This window comes from Herpailurus yagouaroundi, unplaced genomic scaffold, assembly GCF_014898765.1.
Source record: "Herpailurus yagouaroundi ecotype Mexico unplaced genomic scaffold, PumYag 67555, whole genome shotgun sequence".
In the NCBI taxonomy this organism is placed as follows: Eukaryota; Metazoa; Chordata; class Mammalia; order Carnivora; family Felidae; genus Herpailurus; species Herpailurus yagouaroundi.
The window spans coordinates 2,293,120-2,298,725 of NW_024420361.1; the positions used below are offsets into that span (position 1 = coordinate 2,293,120).

The 5,606-nt window shown below is 30.7% G+C and overlaps 1 pseudogene; it reads right to left on the minus strand.

Moving 5' to 3' along the window:
• Positions 1-4,316: 4,316 nt before the first annotated feature.
• Positions 4,317-4,825, minus strand: LOC121025200 (60S ribosomal protein L23a-like; annotated as a pseudogene).
• Positions 4,826-5,606: the final 781 nt, after the last annotated feature.

The following is a 5,606-nucleotide window of genomic DNA, read 5'->3' on the forward strand; positions in this document are numbered from 1 at the left end:
TTTATAATATAACTGCTTTCATAATAATATATATATTTTGTGTGTTAAAATATGCATAACATAATATTTATGATTTTAATCATTTTTAAAGTGTACACTTCAGTAGAATTAAGTACATTCACATTGTAGTATAACCATCATCATTATCTACTCCAGAATATTTTCATCATCCAGACCTGAAATTCTGTACCCATTAACAATGGCTCTCCATTCTTTCCCATCCTCAGCCCCTGGTAACGATTATTTTGATTTCTGTCTTTATGAATTTGACTATTCTAGCTACCTCATATAAATAGAATCATAAAATATTTGTTTTTTTGTGTGTCTTTTTTCTTTCATTCAGCATGCTTTCAAGATTCATTCATGTTGTAGCATGTATCAGAATTTTACTCCTTTTTACACCTGAACAATTCTTTATTGCATGTACATACCACTTTTTTATCCATTTATTGCTGGATTGCTTCCGTCTTTGGCTATTGAATATTATATGTATATAAACATTGGTATATAAATACCTGTTCAAGACCCAGCTTTCAGTTGTTTTGGGTATATACCAGGAAATGAAATTGCTGGATCATTATGGTAATTTAATGCTTAATTTTTTGAGGAACTGCCATATTTTCTACAGTGACTGCACCATTTTACATACCTACCAGCAATTCACAAGGGTTTGAATTTCTCCACATTTGTGCTAATTCTTGGTACATTTGTTTATTTTACTTTACTTTACTTTTTACTTTTTTTTGTTTATTTTACTTTACTTTTATTTTATTTTATTATATATATATCATATATATATATAAGATATATATATATCATAATGAGGTGCAGTGGTATCTCCTGGTGGTTTTGATTTACATTGCTCCACTGATTATTGATGTTGATAATTTTTGCTTGTGTTTATTTGTCATTTGCATATCTTCTTTACACAAATGTGTATTCAAGTCATTTGCCCATTTTTTAACTGGATTTTTTTCTTATTAAGCTATGGGTTCCGTATATGTTCTGGATATTAATTACATGTCAGGTATCTGATTTTTGAATATTTTCTTCCATTCTGTGGATTGCTTTCTCATTCTGTTGATACTAGTCTTTTTGTTAATGATTATCCTTTTATTATTTGAAGAAATAATACTAATTTTTTTATGTTTTTGGATGTATTAAAGTTTTTATTTTTAATTTCTAAATATAATTTATTATCAAATTGGTCTTTGATGCATAAAAATTTAATTTTGATGAAATCCAATGTATGTATATTATTGTAATCTGTATTTTTGGTGTCACAGACAAGAATACATAGGCAAATACAGTATCATGGAGTTTTTTCCCTAAATTTTCTTCTAAATGTATTATAATGTTAGCTGAAAGTTTCCCTTTTGATCCATTCTCAATAATTTTTGTATATAGTGTAAGGCAATTGTCAAACTCTTTTACATGTGGATATTCAGTTTTCCCAGCCCAATTTATTGAAGAGACTGCTTTTCCCTGTTGAATGGTCTTGGAACCCTTGTTGTTGAAAATCATAAAACCATATATGTTAGGGTTTGTTTCTGGACACTCTATTCTCTTCCATCAGTATATATAAATATATATGTCTCTATGCCAGTAGTGCATTGTTTTGATTAATGTAGCTTCATAGTTAAGTTTTGAAATAAGGAGGTGTGAGTCCTTCAGCTTTGTTATTATTTTCAAGATTTATTGGCTTTTTAGGGTTTATTGATATTCCATATGAATTTTAGGATGGATTTTCTATTTCTATAGAAAAATAGTTGAGAGATTGATAAGGATTGCATTGAATCTGTAGATAATTCTCATAGTATTGATATCTTGATTATATTAAATCTTCCATTTGATGAATACAAGATGACCTTATATTTGTGATCTTTAATATTTTTCAGCAATGCTTTATAGTTTTCAGGGTACTAATATCACTCTTCCTTGGCTAAGTTTATTCCTCACTATTTTATCCTTTTACAAGTTTTGTAAATTTTTCTAATTTTATTTTCAGATTATTCTGTCTTAGCACATAGAAGAAAAACTGCTTTTTTTTTAATTAAAGAAAAAAATTATCTTCTCATAGTTCTGTGGCAGGTAACTCCAAGATCAAGAATCTGGCCAGTTATTTCTGGTAAGATCTCTCTTTCTGTGTTTTAAGTGGCCATCATATGACTGTATGTTCACATGAACATTTATGCATGTGGGGAAAAAAAGACAGGATTCTCGTGTGTCTCTTTTATAAAGATATTAATCTATCAGATCATGGTCCTATCCTTATGACCTCATGTACTCTAATCATTTATTTAAAAGATTTTATCTCCAATAGAGTCACATAATGGTTTAGGGTCTCAACATGAATTTTGAGAACAAGTAATCTGCCCATAGCAACCACAAACTCTGATTGTCATAAGAAAGAATATTAGAGAATGAAAAATTAAAAGCAAAATAAAATACCATATTTTTCTTAACCTTAATTGATCTAATGTATTTGTTTGATGTATCAGTTTGTTGAAAATAATCATAGCAACAGTGTATTTAGTGATTACATCTTAGAGATAAGTGAAATGTGTGACAGTAATATTATAAGGTATGTTAAGAGAGGAGAAGAAATTAAGTGATATTGAATGGGACCATATTAATAGAGAGAAGGCAAAAACATTGGAAGAGAAAAAAAGATAACTTAATCCGATATTAATGCGACCAAACCACATTTCCTTTTTTTTTTCCCCTATGGTGTCTTTATTTACTTTTAACTTATTTTTGTCTTTATATTTAAAGTGTATTCCCTAAACGCAGCATTGAATTGAGCCTTCCTTGTTTAAGTTTTCAGAGAATGTCTATCTTACACTACCACAGTGTAAGATGGGTTTACATTTAAATTAATTGTAGGGGCGCCTGGGTGTCTCAGTCAGTTAAGCATATGACTATTGATTTCAGCTCAGGTCATGATCTCACATTTCATGAGATTGAGTCCCTTGTGTGCCGTGAGAACGGAGCCTTCTTGAGATTCTCTCTGTCTCTGTCTCTGTCTCTTTCTCCCTTCCCTCCCCCAATCCCTCAAAATAAATAAATTAACATTTAAAAATAAATTAATTGTAATTTTTGACCTGTTAGGTTTATTTATATCAAATTACTATTTTTATCCCATGTATTCATTGGTACTCATTTCCTCTGTGCCAGACTTTATTTGAATTGATTAAATATATTTTACATTGTGTTTTAACTGTAATTCTTTGCTTTATAATGTTGGTTGTTACTTTAAGATTGACAGTTTGCATGTTTAGCTTATTTCAGTTTACCTCCAGTTGATGCTTAACCAATTCACATATAGTATGAAAAACTTATAATAGTATAATTCCATTTCTCTCATCCTACTACCATTTGGGTTATTTTTGTCAGAAGTTTCATTTATAGATATGTTGAAGTGCAACTTATTTTTGCTTGCTGATTTTGTGTCCTTCCAGGTGGATGGATTTGTTTATTAGTATTGTGTTTTGTGGAAACTTTAGGGTTGTTTTTTACATGTAATACCATGTCATTTGGAAACAGGTGATTTTACTTCTTTCTTTCCAATTTGGATGACTTTTATTTATATCCTTTGCCTAACTTTTCTAGCTGGAACTTCCAAAATTATGTGTAGTAGAAGGGAAAAAATATGTGGGCCCTTGTCTAATACTTGAGCTTAGGAGAGAGGCTTTTAGCCTTTCACAATTGAGTCTGATGTTAACTGTGGGTTTTTCATATATGCCCTTTATTACATTTGAGGCAGTTTCCTTCTATTATAGTTTTTTGGGTGTTTTTATCATTAAATAATTTTGAACTTTGTCTACTACTCTTTCTGATTCATTTTATGTAATCATTGTTTTCTTTCCCCTCTTAACTTCTGACAATGTGATATGTTATGTTGATTTTGGCATGTTGAAACAAACTTACATTCCAGGAATAAATCCAACTTGATCATGGTGTTTAATCTTTTTAATATTCTGTTGAATTAATTTCCCCAGTATTTTGTTGAAGAATTTTACATCAATATTCATAATGGATTTGGTCTGTAGATTTCTGTTCTTGTAGTACTTTTGTCTATGTGTAGTATCAGATTAATCCAACTTCATAAAATGAGTGGGGAAGGGTTTCCTCCTCTTCCACTTTTGGAGGAGTTTGAAGAGGATTTATGTTAATTCTTTAAATGTAATTCATTAGTGAAATCATCTAGTCCTGGGCTTTTCTTGCTTGTCAGGGTTTTAATTACAAAGTTATTCTCCTTAGTAGTTATTGTTGTATGGTAATTTTCATTGTCTTTATGATTCACTTTTTTATAGTGAAAAATTTATATTTAGATTTAGCCAGCTGGACTCAATTTACATGACCCCAATTTTGTTGGCAACATCCAAAGTATCAAAGTCAAGAGCCAGTAAAACATATGCCTTTTTATCTCTTTTGTGTCTGATCATGGTGTTGACCTTGGCCATGTCAATGTCATAGAACTTCTTCACAGCCTCCTTGATCTGGTTCTTATTGGTCTTGATATCCACGATGAACACAAGTGTGTTTCTATCTTCTGTTTTTTTTATTGCTAACTCAGTAGTCAAGGCGAACTTGATGATGGCATGATGGTTAAATTTGCTTCTCCTGGGGTCACCTTTTTGAGGATATTTGGGCCGTCTTTGGAGACACAGTGTCTTGTACCATGGGAATGTAGGTGATGTGTCAATCTTCTATTTTTGTTACTGTGGATGCTTTTCAGCACCACTTTCTTGGCCTTAAAAGCTTTGGCTTTGGTTTTGGGAGGAGCAAGGGCTTCCTTCTACACCTTTGGCACCATCTTCATAAAAGAATGATTCACTTTTTCTAGGAATGTGTGTGTTTCTAGGAATTGTGCTTCCAGGAATTTGTGTATTTCATCTAGATTATCCAATTTTTTTAGTACACTATTATTCAAAGAACTTCCTTATAATCCTTTCTATTTCACTAAATTTCATACTAATATCTTTACTTTTATTTATGGTTTATTAACTTGAATCTTCTCTCTTTTCGTGAATCCAGCTAAAGATTTATTCATTTAATTGATCATTTCTAAAAAAAAAACAACTTTTAGTTTCATATTTTTCTCTATTTTTTCTAATATTTATTTTATTTATCTTTATTCTAATTGTTTTAAATTTCTTTACATCAGATAACTTTAGGTTTAGTTTATTCTTTTTTCAGTTGCTTAAGTTGTAAAGTTGGATAATTGTTTTGTTGTAAAGTTGGATAATTGATTTGAGATATATTTTCTTTTTTATATATGTGTTTATACTCTTAAGTGTTCCTTCTAGTACTGTTTTCACTGCACCTGTGATAATTATATCTCACTGCACTAGGTATGGGAAGCCCAAATTAAACACTATTTCTGGGTTTTTCTCTGAGGGTGTTTAAAGATTAGCATTTGAATCAATGGAGTCAGTAAAGTAGATTGTTCTTCCCAATGTGAGCAGTCATCATCCAGTGTTGAGGACCTGAACTGGATAAAAAACAGAGGAAGGAGAAATTCACTCTTTGCTTCCTGTATGCTTGAGCTAAGACAGCAATCTTTCTTGCCCCTATCTCTCCTGGTTCTCAGGACTACAGAT